Genomic DNA, 20,242 nt, shown 5'->3' with positions numbered 1-20,242 from the left:
TTTCGACGGCCACTGAAAACCTTTTTATTTTAAATCCCCTGAAGGATGGTCTCTACCTCTGCTTCTGCGCCAAGGTCCCTTCAGGCCTATGTGCGCTTAATAAATACTTGTAACATAACTACATAAAAGCCCCAAACTGTAGGCATTGCCAATGCTTTTGGTTGCTGAGACCCCCTGACTGCTCAAGGCTTATGGCAATGCTCGTTCTTTGGTATTCACATTATCCATTGTAGGATAGGTGTTAGGTGGCTGCTTCTGTTCTTCATTGTCCTAGCTTTTCTTCCTGCTTCTATCTACAGTTTCATCATAAGCCCTAGCGTTGAGCAGAGGCGTGGCCAGGACTGTCTAACAAGTGGGGCCTGAAGCTAATGTAGTTGGACCCAGCGCTGTGACATTAACATCTGTAAATGCCCACATAGCACAGATTTTGGGTGGGCTTTGCCCGCTCAGGCCATACTCTTGGGGTCACTGTCCGCTACCCATAAATGACTGCGGTGCCAGTATGCCACACCCATCCCTGACCCCAGATAACGCTTTCACAGGGTCAGGGAAGCGCTGGGCGGGTGCGTATTTTAGGGGTAGGGACCTGCAACTCGCTCATTATTTGCCCTGGGCCTGGGGCGGTCGCCGGTGAAGCCCCTAGTGCCCATGTGGAGATACCAAGGCCGCTGCGCTGGCCAGGAGATCCTCTCCGACTGCCGCCTGACCATGTATGTGAAATTAGACCAATTCTTTCAAAGGAGGATCTCTGCCAGGAGCGTTTCGTTTGGCTGTCTGAGGCGTGATCCGCCCTGGGCTGCCAAGGGGCAGGGCTACCCTTTCGCTTTGAGCTAGAAGGAGGCAGGCGATAGTGGCACTGGGGACAAAAGCAGCAGAAATGTGGCGCTAAACCCAGCTCGTCCCACGCAAACCTGCCTGAGTGTGCCCATTTCTATCAAGCACACTAGTATATGCTCCCATGCATGTAAAGCATATTTCATGCTATCTAGCGCTGTGAGGCCTCTGCGGAATGTAAGGAGACAGGGAATTGTGGGTCCTGGGCTAGGCAGAAGGAGAAAAGATTGCAACATCTGCCATGTGGATCAAGAGCACGAGGGTAGGAGTTGGCGGGGCGTGTGGCGGCACACCGACGAAAGGAGGGCATCTTGCACCTGACTGTCTCTACAAGGAAAGGGACTACAGACTCTTTTGGCACTCTGGGGCATTTCCGGGCACTTATTGGCATCTTGCACCTCCAGCAGGGACTTGTGCTGGGCTGCAAACTCTTTATCAATATATTTGGAGGGGGGCATGGGATTCGGGGGAAGACATGGGTTTAGGGGGGCGTGGGATTGGAGGGGGAGACATGGATGTCGTTGGGGGCATGAGTTCTGGTGGAGGTCAGAAGGAGGACATAGGTTTGGGAGGAGGGGTGGGCAAGGCTTTCTGTGCCCTGGGCCCCAAAAGCTGTAAAGACGGCCCTGGGAGGAAGTCTGCCTGAAGCTCGCCTATGGGGAGCCGTGGTGTGTATTCGACCCAACTCTCCTTTCCCCACCTGGTGGCTCCAGCTATGCATTCATTATTCTCTAAGAAGGCTTCATGATTGTGATCAGGCACACACGCCTTTGCCACAGTGCTCTGGGTGGAACCAGGATCCGGGCGCTTTGGGCTTCAGCATCTTACAAGTGACCCAGTACCAGAAGCTGGCTAGTCTCTGATGTGCCCAGAAGGGTTTGTAAGGAGGCCTCTTCCCTCTAATCCTACCCGTTCCCCCTTTCATAGGCTTTGCCTGCCTGCTCCAGACTATGCTCTCCTCCTTCATGGCTGTTGCCTGGAACCACTTCTTCGGCCTACAGAAAGCCTTGGCACTAGCGCTGGTGACCCTGGCATCTGCTGCATCCGAGGAACTGCTGGTTTATTGAGTCTACCTTTGATCCCAGAGGTGGAGCGCTACTGAGTTGTCACTTTCCTTTTTGTTCTCCATGATCTGTCCAAGGGGCTGTGGAGTGCCACCCTCGGAACTGGTGGCACCTGGTGTGGATCTCTAGCCATGTTTACTGGATGAAAAGTAGCATGTGACCGCTGAGCAAAGGCAGATATCCAAACCAGTGTAACCAGGGGGTAGAACCTGGGATCCACTAGTGGATCAGATCCTTTCGTTGAACCTCTTCATTCCCCAAACAGTATTTTAGGGACACGGATTACGTGGACCATTATGAATGGGTCTGGGGATGGGTGGCGCTGCAGTCGGGGCCAGATGATTCCACATCTGATGCAGGCGGCCATGAAGCTGAGCGGGATCAACACCACACAGATGCCGAAACGAAACATTAAATATGTATTGAGGACAGCTGTTATGCTAGTTTCCAACCAAGTAAAGGACATCTTATGTGTTTCTCTCTCTTTTCCTTTTAGCACTCCTCCTTCAACCATCTCACTTCCTTTGATGCTTCCCCCTTCTCTTCTCCTCTGCTCTCTTCCTCCTTGCATCTCAACACCTCTTTGCTGTCTGAACCTTAGTCATTGCCCCCTTTGATGCCTCTGCCTCTTCATTTATCTTTACTTGCTCCACTTTTCTCGCCACTGCTCCAACCTCTTCCTCCACCACCTGGCCTTCTCTCCAGCAGCCTTTCTCCTGCTCAGCCTCCTCCAACTGCTTCTGCCTCTAGCACTCTCCAAACCCACACTTTCGTGGAAATGTCTGCCCTTTATAAAGTACTTAGGTTTCTCCCTCTGGCCTATCACCGTCATAATAGAAAGCCACTTTGTGACAGTATTAGATCTTTGTGGGGATTGGTTAAAAAGTACACTGTGCTCTGGGAATCGCCCGTTTTACTTGTTCAACGAGCAAGCCGATAACAGGCTCGGCCGCCATCTTGGCTTTCAAAACCACAGTCTGCACCATGCAAAGTGGACTGCTAACGTACATGCTCTTCTCTCTCCCGGGACTCGGTGCGGTGCCGCTTGCACCTGATCTGAAGGGAAAGAATGGTAGGTAGTGTGATTGGCGGTGCCCTGATCTTGCTCACCTCATGACGGTGCCTGAACCTTAAAAGTCATAAACATGCCTTGATTAAGCCTGCACCATGAAGGTGCCTGAGGATTAGTCGTTGCACCCATGACTTGGATGTCTTGGAGGACATAGAAGCACAAGGGTACATGGTCTTTGAACCCCTTAAAGGGGCATGAACAGGTTCTCGGTAACTGTGGCCAGTCCCTGCCAACTAACTGCGGCATGGTGGAGTGGATCCTTCCTGCGCCACCCGGAGCCAGCATCACTTAGTGGGTGGTGGCACCTGGACACCATGATAACTCCACCCTTATCCTCAAGTGTCAAGCAGGGGGGGAGGGAGAAGTGCTTCAGCAAATTGAGATGGGACTGAAGAGGTGGCAATAGTTGGAAAGGGAAAAGGACAAACCCACACCCAAAACACTTTCTTCTGCCCTGGGATAATGGCAGTCCTCTTTCCTCCAGAGAGGGTATGTCCTGCTTTCATGACAAAGCTTGGGAGCTCATTTGATTTTAAGCTGAGCGTACCTATGTGGTAATGCTTGCACGCGCTGTCTAGCAATGCATCCAGTGTGCAGGATGCTGGGTTTGGTTTGGTGTTAGTGCGACCGTGTGGCTTTTCTGCTAATCCCAAGTGCTTTGAGGAGCTGCAGCGGACAGAAAAAGCGACGTTTCAGATATCAACCATAAACAGACCAAACATCACTGCTCCGTGATGAGACTCAGGCGCCTGAAGCCCTCAACCGCCACGCATGTCCTCTCATGTAGGCAGGACAGCGGGTGTCCCTGAGGCAAGGAGGGTGCTATAAATAGCAATTCTAATTGGCTGTCTACCGCGTCATCAATCGAGGGGCCCCTACAAAAAGACATTCATGCCCGAAGGTAAGCGAGGAGGGGGCAACGTGGCAAGTCATCTTCGGCGGCATGCATCCTTGCTCAATGCGCCCCCTCCTCCCCCCGGGGCAATCAAGTGGGGCTTCAACATGTAAGTGCCCACTAGGTCTGTGCCTTGTGTCCTGGCAGCCCTCCTGCCCTGACGGTTTCCTCTTGGGATTCCAGTGAATTTAGGGTGTTAAGAGGAATATCGCATCCCTTTGCTTTGGGTCTCGGGTTACCTTCCTAAACCTTGACGAGCAGCATGACCTTCAGCTTTCAATGGCCCACCTGGGGATAGCTGGGGTCTAGTGATCCAGGCGTGTGCCTAGACGAGTGGCAGGTTTGCAAAAGTTTAGGGTAACACATTATGGCTTTGAATAAATGAATAACCATACAGAGGTATATGACACTAGTCTTCATATCTTGTAAAAGTCAAGTAAGGTGCTGATGACAGATATGGGGAGAGAATTTGGGTTCAGAAATTCTCAAGGCCCGGAGAGGACTATTCTTGGGTCTTCGCCCTATTAAGGAATAGTAAGGTAAGTGGTCTTATATAGCACGCATCCGCAAAGAATGTTGGCTTCGCTGCGTATGGCTCTGTAAAAATGTTAGGTAGTCGGGTAGAATCAAGGTGCTGTATTGATGATTGCAGATCAGAAGTAACTTTTTCAACATTTCAACAGCACCTGACCATGGACTAATCCCATTGGATGCATAGAACGCAACTCACAGTACTGCACTGGTGTGAAAAAGATGCCAGCCCAATCTCTGGCTACCCAAACCTTGTACAGCGCTCACTGCTCTGAAGCTGGGTCCAGTAAACCTCATGAAGGGGCCAGCAGCAGAACACTGAGTTTCCTACTTACTCACACTAACCTCTGGCCTCATCTAGCGTGCTATAGAGTAGGGACTCAAGCACTTGCAAAGAGGTACATCAGTTCCGTTCCTTCACTATTACACACCAAGACACAAGTATTGTGTATACAAATAATTTACCACACATGTTTTAAATGGAACGTGACAGTTCCTTGTACTTCAGCTGTAATTGATTATCAAACAGTGCTCGAGTTTTGTCAAAGTTATTTGATTTATTCCAGTAGTTCTGTGGAATGTGTCAATGTCCAGCAAATCAAATCACAGTCAACTTACATATGTTCATTTTTGCTTCTGCATACATCTTGCATTTCGTTTAGTAATCAATGGGGGACATGTATGTCCATCAAATCACACATTCCCGAGTTCATAAGTCCAGCAATCAAATTCTGTAGGGAACACTGTTTCTATCAGTGTGTTCGCTTACTCGACTCTATAGGTCAAATGTTAATGGTCAGTCTAGGGTCGACTTCTCTGGGGGACAACTTAACACCAGATGATAAAGTGTACTCCCCTCTGCAGGGGTATATGCAGAGATGTTTCAGCAAGATATGTGACTCGCCTCCTTCATCCGCAGAACAGGAAAGAAGTGGAACCTGTGTGTAAAACACATAATGTCAAGTTTAGTGTAATGTAAACCTCACTAGAAGGCCTGAACACGAATAGAAACAGTTGCTATTCATTGACCTCATGTGGGCGGTCACGTTGTGTCTGTGCCTGGTTGAATTATTGTTCAAATTCAAAATGGTTTTCTGAAGCAGGTGAGAAGGAGGGTGCTTCCCATGCACGGTGGGGGACCTGCAATACAGGGCATATGAATTTAGCGATAGATCCTGCCAAATATCCTAAACATCACTCAAAACTACTTGTGGTATGCTTGCCCACAGGGAAATGAACCGCTCCACGCTATCAGGAGGGTCAGCGTTTCTCTAAATGTGCCATTCGGTCACCTTGCGTCTGTGCGAATCACCCAGTGTGGGGAACTGCAAGGAGTCATCAAAATAATATGCCACGTGAGCAGGGGAGTTGCTAGGTCTGGAAAAGAACCGGGGCTAAGCTGATGTTGGTACTGTTAGGACTGGGGGCTAGCTAGCCTTTTGGCTGTAGCTCCTGAGATTCTATCCGGGGCTACAACCAAAAGATCAGGGGCTATAGCCCTCTTAGCCCCCCCAGCAACGCCCCTGCACGTGAGGTTTCCACTCCTGTCATTGATCGCAGCCCAAATGGTGCTCTGCTGAGTGGAGGAGCAGGGCACTGTTGTTACCTCTTTCTCAATGCTCTGTTTTGCGCTGTGTCATCTCTCTCAGCTCCGGCGTCCATTCCTTTCTGGAGGAGCTTGGTTGCACAGCACCGCGCGCCACACAAAGTAACGTTACTAGCGTAACTAATTTATGCGTCAGGGCAATTGCTGCCCGCCCCTCACCTGGCCATGTGTGGTCTGCGTAACGGGCTCTGGAGGACTGTGACTGGCTGGCTGGTAGCACTGGGGCATGCACCTGACCCTGCGCCTGCAGCTAACGTGATACTTGATTTTGCCTTTCAAACACGTCAGGCTAGTCTCAAAAGCACGGGTCAAGTCGAGGGTACATGCGGGTGGACGCAGTCCACCCACTTTTTTCAAAGGGTGGACTCAGTCCACCCCCCCTGTCCCCCAGCTAAAATGAGAAACATTGAAAGTCTTCTTTGAATGTATGAATGCAAGCAATTTCAGGGGTCGCAGTGGTCAGGTTTACAGTCGGGACACTTCACCACTGCACTATATAACCTGATGAAAAATAACAAACAACTAAAAGTTGAAATGTCCCATTTTGGTACTGCATGCTCCAGAGAAAACATTAGTATTGGTTATTGCAGTTTAAAACATGCACACCTTTTAACGTTTTAAAAAACACTATTAGAAGAAAATCTCCTCTCGTGGTTTTGTGTGTGTGTTGATTTTATGAAAGGCAAATGCCATTCTTCCTGTGCAAATAGGGTGGTTATGCAAAGCCATTTTAATGAAATGTGCATATTTCACCTTGATATGCTAATTTCTGGCGACGACACACCCCACTGCTTTTGCTGATAAGTCCCCGCACTTTCAATTTTAGGACTTGCCCCCCTGCTCAAAAGTCTCCAATCCAACAGAAAAAAGTGCCTAGATTCGTTCCTAGTGGCGGTTTTTGCAGGAATGACGCTAGAGGGCCCTGAATAATTGCTAAATATAGCGACAAAAGTCGCTAAATTGGCTTCAGTGAGCTCCCCGTTGTGTTATCTGGTGACGGCTGGATGTAAAGTACGGTATTGCTGTGCATCTTGCAGCATGAAAACACTAGAATGTCAAAAGTGTTACGTGCGCGGATGTTGCCTAGTTACCAACTCGCATTTGCGATTGACTGGTAACTATGGAGGCGTTCGATTTTGCTTGCTCAGGTCATCATGGCAATTGTGTCTGTGTGGTATTAGAAAAACATTGTCCTGAAAGGCCAGTAACATTCACTGCAAACGCATTGCCAAACTTGAAGTGCTTAGGTATCCAAGAGGCAGCTGTACATGCATGGGCATTCTGGTATCAGATCATAAAACCGTTTATTGTCTGTTTATTTTTTTTGAAGGAAAACTAACACCACATGGTGGGCCTCATTCCAAGTCTGGTGGTCTGGAAATAAGGGTGCCGGTAGCAACGTACTAGCATCCTTAGCGGACCGCTAGACTACGAATATGCCTGCAGGGGCCGGTGCACTTGGCAGGTCTGACCTGCCGAGAGCACCGGCCCCTGCATGCATGGTTTTCACAGAAGCGCCTGCACCGCTAGCAACGGTGCCGGTGCTCCCATGTCCCCGTTCCTGTGGAGTCCTATGTGACGTGTGATCACATTTTATAGATCCACCACAGTTCTATGTGCGCCAGGGTGCTGGCCACATTTCATCCTGAGGTCACCACATCGAGCACCCACCAGGAGATGCCATCGGGTGTGTGATGATATTCGACAAAGTGTGACGCCATGGGTGCTTCAAGTTTCCTGCACCTGATGCGAGACCTATGCTCAGTTATTCTTTTATGAACTGGTCTGCTGGTTCGGCCAATGTACCGTTTGGCACAGGGGCCTTCCACGCAATAGATTGCATTTGCTGTTTTGCAATTAGAAAAGGGTTTCAATTGCTACATCTTGCCCTGTATCGCCAACGATTTACATTTCTTGTGGCATCTACAGACTGTGCATGAGCCGCAGGGGTAGTGGCCTAAGATTCCAGAGAGTATTTTTAGGAGGTACTCTTTGGAACTCGGAGTGTGTGAGGTACTCTTTCAAGTTGTTTGGTGTCCTGAGTGCCAAACATGGTAGTGGTTCATTAGGATAAACCAGGCGGATTAGTGGCCAACATTTCTTAATCCACCCACAGGTAGAGAATTTGGGTTCAAAAAGTCTCAAGGCCCGGAGAGGACCATTCTTGGGTATTTTCCCTATTAAGGTATAGCAAGGTAAAGTAAGTGGTCTTATATAGCACGCATACACAAACAGGCCGATTCATGGAATAATTAGCGCGGCGCAAGTGGGCAAAAACGTGCGAATCGCAGTGGAATAGCGAAAATCGCAGTGAACGTGCGAAAATCGCACGAAAAGCAGCGCACGTCGATTCATGGAAGGCCGTGCGCGAGAAAACCAGCGGATGTGCGATAAAAAGTGCGCGGCGCACGTTAGCGCACAGGCCATCTAACAGCGTGCGCCAGGTCACAGCGAAAATCGCACAGGCCACAGCGAAAATCGCACATAGCGCGGCGCACGCAATAAAAGTAGGCGGAACACGGGCGTAACACTCGGAATGGGGAACAACTTGCCAAAACGTGGGCGTCACGGGGGAAGTACAGGGCACAAGTGCGCGGAACGCCCACACGCTCGCCTACAACACGTATTCATGGAATAGAATAGGGGAAAAAAGCGCACGCTCAAACCAGCGCACAGGCACAAACACGACCGCCACAAGAAAGGAGGCGGTAGCGTCTCTGCGGCTGTAAGAAAAGTGCGCCAAAAGGTGCGCCAACAAATAGCACCTATATACTGCCATGATGAATGTCCCATACTGTGGCCCTCCAGGAAAAATGACGTGCAAAGGGGTACCCACAAACACGGACACCCGCTGACAAAAAATACGTGTGCATGTATACCGGGGTGCGCGGGAAGTGTCACACGCGATTTGCAGGGTACGTGCATCACAGGGGTTCGCGTGAAGTTATTCACGCGATCGGGCCTGGGGGAGCGGGCTACGTGTATTACAGGGGTTCGCGTGAAGTTCCACACGCGATCGGGCCTGGGGGAGCGGGCTTCGTGTATTACAGGGGTTCGCGTGAAGTTCCTCACGCGATCGGGCCTGAGGGAGCGGGCTTCGTGTATTACAGGGGTTCGCGTGAAGTTCCACACGCGATCGGGCCTGGGGGAGCGTGCTACGTATATTTCAGGGGTTCGCGTGAAGTTTCACACGCGAATAGCCTGGGCGCGTGAATTTGAGGGGTGCGCGGGAAGTTCCTCACGCGATCGGGCCTGGGGGAGCGGGCTACGTGTATTACAGGGGTTCGCGTGAAGTTCCACACGCGATCGGGCCTGGGGGAGCGGGCTTCGTGTATTACAGGGGTTCGCGTGAAGTTCCTCACGCGATCGGGCCTGGGGGAGCGGGCTACGTGTATAACAGGGGTTCGCGTGAAGTTCCTCACGCGATCGGGCCTGGGGGAGCGGGCTACGTGTATTACAGGGGTTCGCGTGAAGTTCCTCACGCGATCGGGCCTGGGGGAGCGGGCTTCGTGTATTACAGGGGTTCGCGTGAAGTTCCACACGCGATCGGGCCTGGGGGAGCGTGCTACGTATATTTCTGGGCGCGTGAATTTGAGGGGTGCGCGATCGGGCCTGGGGGAGCGTGCTACGTATATTTCTGGGCGCGTGAATTTGAGGGGTGCGCGGGAAGTTCCTCACGCGATCGGGGCTGGGGGAGCGGGCTACGTGTATTACAGGGGTTCGCGGGAAGTTCCACACGCGAATAGCCTGGGCGCGTGTATTTCAGGGGTGCGCGGGAAGTTCCACACGCGAATAGCCTGGGCGCGTGAATTTGAGGGGTGCGCGGGAAGTTCCACACGCGAATAGCCTGGGCGCGTGTATTTCAGGGGTGCGCGGGAAGTTCCACACGCGAATAGCCTGGGCGCGTGAATTTGAGGGGTGCGCGGGAAGTTCCACACGCGAATAGCCTGGGCGCGTGTATTTCAGGGGTGCGCGGGAAGTTCCACACGCGAATAGCCTGGGCGCGTGTATTTCAGGGGTGCGCGGGAAGTTCCACACGCGAATAGCCTGGGCGCGTGAATTTGAGGGGTGCGCGGGAAGTTCCACACGCGAATAGCCTGGGCGCGTGTATTTCAGGGGTGCGCGGGAAGTTCCACACGCGAATAGCCTGGGCGCGTGAATTTGAGGGGTGCGCGGGAAGTTCCACACGCGAATAGCCTGGGCGCGTGTATTTCAGGGGTTCGCGTGAAGTTCCACACGCGAATAGCCTGGGCGCGTGTATTTCAGGGGTGCGCGGGAAGTTCCACACGCGAATAGCCTGGGCGCGTGTATTTCAGGGGTGCGCGGGAAGTTCCACACGCGAATAGCCTGGGCGCGTGAATTTGAGGGGTGCGCGGGAAGTTCCACACGCGAATAGCCTGGGCGCGTGTATTTCAGGGGTTCGCGTGAAGTTCCACACGCGAATAGCCTGGGCGCGTGTATTTCAGGGGTGCGCGGGAAGTTCCACACGCGAATAGCCTGGGCGCGTGTATTTCAGGGGTGCGCGGGAAGTTCCACACGCGAATAGCCTGGGCGCGTGAATTTGAGGGGTGCGCGGGAAGTTCCACACGCGAATAGCCTGGGCGCGAGTATTTCAGGGGTGCGCGGGAAGTTCCACATGTGATTTGACAGTGTGGCTCCTCCCAGGTGTACCCTGTACACCCTCCACGGCCCCTGCAGGCAGCCCACACCACAGGGGACTACCCTGCATCCCTGGTCATGTCCCGCAGGCAGCCCACCCAACATGGGCATGCCCCCCAGCAAAGGCACATGTCTCCTTGAACTAATGAACACCAACACATGTCCCCTTGCACCCCCACCCCCCAGCACTGTGGGGCACCTGCCAGCAGGCCCCCACCCATGTCCAACTCATGTCTCCCACCACCCCCAAACCCCAGGCACCAGGGTCACCCTCCACCAGGGCCCCACTCATGTCTCCCACCACCCCCACCCCCCAGCACTGTGGGGCACCTGCCAGCAGGCCCCCACCCATGTCCAACTCATGTCTCCCACCACCCCCAAACCCCAGGCACCAGGGTCACCCTCCACCAGGGCCCCACTCATGTCTCCCACCACCCCCACCCCCCAGCACTGTGGGGCACCTGCCAGCAGGCCCCCACCCATGTCCAACTCATGTCTCCCACCACCCCCAAACCCCAGGCACCAGGGTCACCCTCCACCAGGGCCCCACTCATGTCTCCCACCACCCCCACCCCCCAGCACTGTGGGGCACCTGCCAGCAGGCCCCCACCCATGTCCAACTCATGTCTCCCACCACCCCCAAACCCCAGGCACCAGGGTCACCCTCCACCAGGGCCCCACTCATGTCTCCCACCACCCCCACCCCCCAGCACTGTGGGGCACCTGCCAGCAGGCCCCCACCCATGTCCAACTCATGTCTCCCACCACCCCCAAACCCCAGCCACCAGGGTCACCCTCCACCAGGGCCCCACTCATGTCTCCCACCACCCCCACCCCCCAGCACTGTGGGGCACCTGCCAGCAGGCCCCCACCCATGTCCAACTCATGTCTCTCACCACCCCCACCCCCCAGCACTGTGGGGCACCTGCCAGCAGGCCCCCACCCATGTCCAATCCATGCCCCCCTGCACCTGGGTCCCAACATTCCCCAATCATGTCCGTAATGCCCATCCTCCCCTGCCAAAAGGCCCAACCAACTATCACACCCACCCACATATCAAAGGCAATTACATGTTACACCCCCAATGTAAATAATGCAATTTAACACATGTCTGTCACACACAATGGCTGCAAGTGAATGACAAAACACCCAACATGACATGCCTGAAAGCAATGAGATGATACGACACATTGAAGATTAAAAAAATAATATGTATTGAACAGCAAATAAGAAAAAACACAAAGCAAATCAAACAAAACAAGATGAATGTCCAAGAAAAAATTATGAAAAATTAAAATAAGCCAATCAAGAAGATAATCCTGGGTCCATGAGCCCTACCAAATTAAACCTAACTGACTACTAACTAAAAAGGGAACTATATACAAAAAAGTGGTGCATTGTCCAATCGCAACCCAAAAAAAATTCAAAAAAACAAAGGAAACCTAACCCTAACTATACAACTATATACAAAGGCAGCGGGCTATTCGGACGGCTCACTGGTTGTTGTCATGGGCCAGGGCATCCTCGAACTCCTGGTCAATGGCTTGGAGGCGGGCATGTTCCCTGGCCCCGAGGTCCCGCAGGGATAACGCAGTGTCAAGCTCAAACTCCCTGCGAAGACCCTCGAGGCACTCAGCCCGCCTCAGCGCCCTCCGCATGGAGTCCTCCGCCCTGACCATCGTGAGCCGTTCCTCCTCTGCCCGCTGCCGCTCCGCACCTATCCGCTGGCACAACCTCTCCCACACGGAAGCCACTCCCATTCCAGGGTTCTCCTGCCCTCCGGCCGATGCCTGCACCCCTGATGTTGATGGCCCCGAGCCATGATGCCTCCCACGTTGAGCCTGCTGCTGCCTCCGACGCAACTGCCTGTGCCAGCACGACGGCATCCAGGCTGATGGAAACCACCGACGCCGTCGTGCACGTGCCCTGCCCGATGAGCCGTCACATCCTCCATCTGCTGGGGTCCAGTTGCTCTGGTGTCCACCCCTGCTGGATCTCTGACTCCCGACTGTGGCAGGGATGGGATCCCCACCGAGCTGGCTGCATTGGTCGGGGCAGGTCCACAGGGGGCCCTGGTGGCATCTGGGCTGGAAGACGGCAAGGAGAACGACTGGTGGATAGCCTGCACAGAGGAGGAGAGGGCCGCCACATTGGCCAACACATGCAGGAAACCCCCGAACATGGCCGATCCCAATTGGGCCACGTCGGCACGGTGCACTTCGTGATGACGTGCGTGCTCCTCCCGGGAAGCACGCACGGCATCACGAATCGCAGCCGTGCGCAACGCGACCCCAATCAGGACCTTCTCCGCACGGCCAGGGGTTCCCACGTCCGCAGGTGGAGGGGAGTCAGGTGACATGGACATCCCCTCTACCTGCGGACAGGCCTGGGACGGGGCATCCCTGCTGGTGCATGGTGGTGCACTCACAGGGTCAGGGACAGCGACATGCACAGGCCCCTCCACGGTGACCTGTGCTGCCTCCTGCCCCTGGCCCTGGACTGCACCACTTGCACCAGCAGGGATGCCCCCACCAGGCCCCATGTGTGCCCCAGTGGCGGCCTCCTCCTCCTCTGTGCAAACCACCAACCTGGATGGCTCCTCACCGTCTCCCACCGTAGCAGGCCCCTGTGGGGGCTCACCCACCCCTTCCGCTGCAGCCGTGGGGGCATCCCCGCCGCCTTGCTCCACAGCGCCGTCTCCGCCCTCTTCTTCACTAGCCGCTGCGTAGAGGGAGACAAAGAACACAAGCATCAGGGCACTGTACAATGGTCCCCTAGACAGGAAGCAATAGCAGATGAGCACCACTGTCAAAGTACACTTCCATCATGTCCCTCCACAACACATGGGCCAGTCCAGGCAAAACACACACAGTAACAGGCATGGTGCATGCCATGGACATTTCCATGCATGTCCAATGGACTCTTGAAACATTCAATGATATGTAACTCACATGCATCATGCCTCATGCCCATCACATGCACACACATCACCTCAGTCACATCCATCTGGCCCCAAACACACCAAACACAGCGGATACAAGGGTAATTTTGCTGCTTTACTGAATCTCTGCATTGTCACACACATGTGTCATGCATCCATGGCATGCACAAGTCACAGACACGCAGGTCAGGCACACAGACATGGCTACCATATATGTACCTGGCATCAGCACCCATCCCTCACCCCCACCCATGTTCAGGTACAGAGACTGGCATGCTCTCATGTTCATAATCTGATTAGGGCTCCCCATGCGGCATATCAACACATGCAACAACCATGTGCATCACACATCACTGGTCGCACATGCATTACCATGATGTCCCTGCACACATACATGCATACATGGGCTATGGCACACATACAGGCAAGTATCATAGAACCAGCACACCGCAACATGCCCTGTCTCACACAGCAATGCATGGACACTTACCGCTCAACTCCAGACGGGCCTCCCTCTCAAGGATCTGGGCGTGGAGCGCTGGGCGTACGCGTTCCAGGACCCTCATCTGGATGGTACTCATGCGGCCCCGGCCACCCTCCACGAGGCGCCGGGCCTTCACAAGGGTCCTGGACCTCAAGTCCTCCCAGCGCTTCTTGATCTTCAGGACGTCGCGGGTTGCCACCCCCTCCGCGTTGATGGCAACCACACAGTCGGCCCAGATCCTCTGCCGTCCTTCCTTGCTGGCGCGGGACGATCCAAAGAGGGCATCATACTGCCCCAGGACATGCTCCACCAGGACACCAACTTCGGTGACAGTGAAGCTGGTGCCCCTCTGCCCCTCTGGCCTGGGGTTGCCACTGGTGCCAGATGTGGAAGTGCCCGACATGGCAACCCCAGAGGCAGATGTGGGTGGGCAACTGGGTCCTGGGGCTGGGCTGTGGAGCGATGTAATACCAGTCGGGAGTCTTCAGTTCCAGCAGGGGTGGACACAGCAACTGGACCCCTGCAGATGGCTGATGTGCAGGCACCAAATGGCAGGGCACGGTGGCAGCAGGCAGGCAGGCAGGCAGCAGCAGATGGCACGTGGGAGGCTGCTCGGGGCACTGGGGGGCAGTAACTCGGCCTTCTGGGCAGGAGCGTGGGCTTCCGTGTGTTTTCGCGTGGCCAGCTTGATACGGAGTGATTTGGCACGTGAAAATCCTGCACGTCAGCGTGAAATCCGAGGAAAGGCCCTTAGCGCGTAAGCGCATCAGCACGCATACGCGATTCTATTGGACCAGAGTCCCTCAGCGCGTAAGCGCGTCTGTGACGTGACCCGCACGGGTGTTCCCCACTCAGGACGTGATGACGGGGCACACGTGGAGATACTGCACGTCAGAGTGTCATCGCGTGTAATTGGACAAAAGTGCGCGTACACGCGATTGGCCTATGTACGTGTATTTAATGGGTGCGCGGCCACTTACACACGCAAGTACGTCAGCGAACCTGTATCCCGTGGTGCGTGTGATTTTCCACACGCTATTGGACTGGGAACAGGATTCCAGGGCTGCGCGGGTCACACGCTGTATCCCGTGGTGCGTGTGAATTTCCACACGCTATTGGACTGGGAACAGGATTCCAGGGCTGCGCGGGTCACACGCTGTATCCCGTGGTGCGTGTGAATTTCCACACGCTATTGGACTGGCAACAGGATTCCAGGGCTGCGCGGGTCACACGCTCGCCTAGAACACGCGCTAAGCATAAATTGCGGACTTTAACAATAACAAGCTCAGACGCCAGGATGAACATACCGTTCCTAGCAGCAGTGGCAGTGGGCTACCAAAGGAGGAGGAGGAGGATAGTCAGGGCCAGAATATTCACACCCAGAACCAGCCTTTTCGGGATGCCTGATGACCAGGTGTATGGGAGGTACAGGTTTCCACCACACATCATACTGGACCTGGTGACTGAGTGGGAGGATGACCTCACATCACCCACCCTGTGCTCCCAAGCACTCAGCCCCCTGGAGAAGGTCCTCAATGTACTGCACTTCTTAGCCACTGGATCATTTCAGCGGACAAGTGCCATAGTGGGTGGGGTGTCACAGGCCACCCAGTCACGCTGCCTACACCAGGTCTTGAACATCATGACTGCACGCCCATCAGTCCGCAGGCACATATACCTGCCCAGAACACCTGCAGAAAGGCATGCTGCCGCCCTGGATTTTTACGCAGTGGCACGATTCCCCAAAGTGCTAGGTGCCATCGACTGCACCCATGTGGCTCTACGTCCCCCCAGGGCATCTGAGCACATCTATAGGAACCGCAAGCACTGGCATTCCATCAACGTGCAGGTAGCATGTAATGCCAAGGGAATCATCACCTCAGTATATGCCAACTATCCCGGCTCCACCCACGACAGCTTCATTTACCGAATGTCCACCCTAAGCCGGGACCTAGAAGCTGGGCGGCATGGCGATACATGGCTGCTTGGTGAGTATGTATGCCACTGCACATGCATGCATGTTGGATACTGAGCAAGGTCACAACCTCACAAATGATACCAATCCCCACCTCCACAGGGGACAGTGCCTACCCTCTCAGCCCCCACATGATGACGCCAATTCGGAACCCCACCACGCCACCCCAGGTAAGATTTAACACAGCCCACATTACAACCCCCCTGGCATAGTGGAGCGCACATTCGGAGTGCTGAAGTCACGCTTTCGCTCCCTTGACCGTTCTGGCGGGCAGCTGTTATACGCTCCCCCAGTAGTGTGCAGGATCATAGTGGCAGCATGTGTCCTGCACAACGTTGCAACACGCCGGGGCCTGGCCGTGGACATGGTGGTGGCCCCACATCCCCAACCACATGCACAGCCGCTGCGCATGGGAGGGGAAAGGGCACGGGGGGAGGCAGCCCGTACACAGCTAGTGGCTAATTACTTCACATAGAAATCACACCCCTGTGGAGTGCACACTGCCCTGGCACATTCCATCTGACAATCAATGATGACTCAACCTGACACTGATCCTGAATGTGTGGAGAATGAACCGGGAATTCCATGTCAGCCTGAGATTGTTCACCTGGAAGTGTCACAATGTGTGCATCCCTACCCACACAGACACCACCAATGCAGTTTTGTGAAGTTACACATTGAAGCAGCTAAAATGAATGCCCACTTGCAAAATGCAACAAGAGGACAGTGCCATGTCAGCCAACCCAACCCCAGCACTGCCACACGACACACCGTGCCATGTCATGCTAATTGCAGGTAAACAAAGTAATCCCCACAACATGACATCACTCTCACTATGTACAGTGGCACTATTAGAAACCTGCAACACCTGAAATGCTCACAGCAATGCCGGACCAACAACATACTTGAGCACGTAGTACCATTAACATGACATCAAAAATGTAACATATTAGTAGTCTCACCACCTGGAAATGCCTGCACTCCCACCACTACCAACTGTGCAGTGTTGGCGCCATGTAGAGTTGTAGGAGCACTGCTGCCAACATGGTCCCCATCGCCAGACTAGAGGTCCTTGTGTGGACTTGAGGAAGGGACCTGCAAATTGGGAGGTAGACACAGAAGAAGAGTTACACATCAATGCAACATGCAGTGTACAACACAACAGCAATATGCACTAGGAATGTATACACAGTATTGACTACAGACTGGCCACACAGCTCATGGGAGTCCAACGTCACTGTGTAATTCACTGTCACTTGGGCACACCCTTTGCAAGCCCATGGAAACGGGAAGCAGGAGGGGTGTGTGTGACTCAAACCCAAGCATCTGAACCAAATACATTACAAGCCTGCATGTGCCCAGCCACAATGCAGCGTATGCCCACAGGAACCACGGAAGCCAACAGATCGGAGCCAACAGATCGGAGCCAACAGATCGGAGCCAACAGATCGGAGCCAACAGATCGGAGCCAACAGATCGGAGCCAACAGATCGGAGCCAACAGATCCTCCCAAAAAAATTGGGAATAAAAGAAATCAAAATAAAAATAAAAATAAGAAACAATCAAAAATGGCCATTGATGGGCCCGGGGGGGTTGGGGAGGCCACCCAGGAGGTCCGAGGACAGGATGCACACCAGAACCCACCTGCGTGGATCCTGGGAAAATAAAACACCTCCATGGGCTCATGGCCCACACGGCTACCCTATTGTGGGAGTGTCACTGCTGTCGCTATTATCACCCTGTGCAGCTGCATCCGGAGGTGGTTGCACTATGGGAGGCAGCCCACGCAAGGCCCTAGTCTGCTCCTCCATGGCTGCAAGCATGCGGGTGTGGTAGGTCTGGTTCTGGAGGATGAGTGTGCGGAGGTCCCCATGCAACAACTCACGGGATGCCCGGACCTCCGCCCTCGTTGCCTGCATCTCAGCTGAGAGCGTACGGGTGAGACGCTCCAGCTGCTGTTCTGTCCTTTGGTGTGTTGAAGCCTCAAGCTCAACAAGAGTCGTCCTGAGGTGTAGGAGCTCCTGCCTCAGGGCTTCCCTGTGGCCCTGGGACTCAATGGAGATGGCCTCCTGCAGAGTCGCCAGTGCCGCCCGCCTGTCCCTGTTGGACCCCAACATGTCCTCCCTGTGTGACTGGCAGATGGAGTCAGTTGCCTGCTCTAGTCGCTCCATCAGCCTCCCAGCCTCCCAGCCATGGCACTGATATTAATGTGCGTATGGGAGTGGCTGTAGACAATTGTCCTGGGCAATTGGGGGTCAAAGGGGTTGGGTACCAGATGGTAATTGTACCCTAGTGCTCTAGCACGGCTGATTGTAACCCCTGGGGAAAGATGACGGGTCACGCAACGCACAGGAGGCCCAAAAAAGGGAGATGACGTGCACGCAACCCCTCCTAGACCACGTGTGCAGAAAGAAAAACCTGCACTACGCTGTGGCACCCAGTAACACAAGAATGAACGTATGCGTGTCACACGCAGCCTAGAATGACCTCTGAAGGGGTAGGCAACACACGGGGCAAGCACAGAAGTTGGATACGTGCGTGACTCACCGTCTGCCAGGTAAAAGAGCGTGAAGAATGAGCGCGTTTGGCTGGCTAAACCCCCGCCAAAAGAAGATGTGTACGCTGTCTGAGAAGACAGGACAACAGTAGAAGGGGACACTGTTTGAGGGAACAGGCCCAGGTAAACCAGTAAAAGAGAAAAAAGAGAAAAAGCTGTCAGAGGTAACAGGGAATACGAACTGGAAACGCCGGGAAGTAAATCGCGTGTGAAACGACAAGAAGTACAGATTTCACCCACTCGCTCTCCACGAAAAGCACGTACAAGGAAATGGTGTTCTACATGTACCTTATATACAGGCCCACACGTACAGCGTCACTTACGCGGCGTGTACGTTCACCAATCACACGCTTTGTCACTCCTGCGTGTAGATCCATTTTCACCAATCACACGCTTTGTCACTTCTACGTGTACATCCATTTTCACCAATCACACGCTTTGACACTGGGACGTGTCACGCAACAATTTCCTGCACGTGCAGGTGACTATAGGCGCGCATATGCTGTTGACGGGTTTACGCGCTAAGGGCCTTTGCTGACGTGTGGGATTTCACTACCTATCAGGCTGTCCACGCGTTCACACACGAGAGACCACGCTCCTGGCCAGGAGGCGAAATTACTGCCCCCCAGAGCCCTGAGCACGCTCCCACCTGCCATCTGCTGCTGCCTGACTGCCTGCTGGCCACGTGCCCCACAGTGCTGGTGGGTGGGGGTGTTGGGAGACATGGGTGGGGGCCTGGTGGAGGGTGCCCCTGCACTGGTGGGGGTGGTGGGAGACATGGGTGGGGGCTTGGTGGAGAGTGCCCCTGGTGGCGGGGGGTGGTGGGAGACATGGGTGGGGGCCTGGTGGAGGCTGCCCCTGGTGGCGGGAGGGTGGGGGTGGTGGGAGACATGAGTGGGGGCCTGGTGGAGGCTGCCCCTGCACTGCTGGGGGGGTGGGGGTGCAGGGGGACATGAGCAGGTGTGCAGGGTAGTCCCCTGTTTTGTAGGCTGCCTGCAGGGGCCGTGGAGGGTGTACAGGGAACACCTGTGAGGACCCACCCAGCCTAATCGCGTGTTAAACTTCCCGCGTACCCCTGTAATACACGTACCCTGGCTAATCGCGTGTATAACTTCCCGCGTACCCCTGTAATACACTTACCCTGGCTAATCGCGTGTTAAACTTCCCGCGTACCCCTGTAATACACGTACCCTGGCTAATCGCGTGTATAACTTCCCGCGTACCCCTGTAATACACGTACCCTGGCTAATCGCGTGTATAACTTCCCGCGTACCCCTGTAATACACGTACCCTGGCCAATCGCGTGTTAAACTTCCCGCGTACCCCTGTAATACACGTACCCTGGCCAATCGCGTGTTAAACTTCCCGCGTACCCCTGTAATACACGTACCCTGGCTAATTGCGTGTTGAACTTCCCGCGTACCCCTGTAATACACTTACCCTGGCTAATCGCGTGTTAAACTTCCCGCGTACCCCTGTAATACACGTACCCTGGCCAATCGCGTGTTGAACTTCCCGCGTACCCCTGTAATACACGTACCCTGGCCAATCGCGTGTTGAACTTCCCGCGTACCCCTGTAATACACGTACCCTGGCCAATCGCGTGTTAAACTTCCCGCGTACC

General features: G+C 54.1%; 1 protein-coding gene across 1 annotated transcript in view; it reads left to right on the top strand.

Annotated features, from left to right (window-relative positions):
- Positions 1-20,242, top strand: part of ZNF831 (zinc finger protein 831) — a 1,263,335-nt gene that overhangs the window by 1,124,932 nt on the left and 118,161 nt on the right. The window lies entirely within an intron of this gene.

The sequence above is a fragment of the Ambystoma mexicanum genome, chromosome 3p, assembly GCF_040938575.1.
Source record: "Ambystoma mexicanum isolate Mex_15411 chromosome 3p, UKY_AmexF1_1, whole genome shotgun sequence".
Lineage (NCBI taxonomy): Eukaryota > Metazoa > Chordata > Amphibia > Caudata > Ambystomatidae > Ambystoma > Ambystoma mexicanum.
Note: the sequence above shows the minus strand (reverse complement) of the source record. Positions and strands in the feature narration are given on the sequence as shown.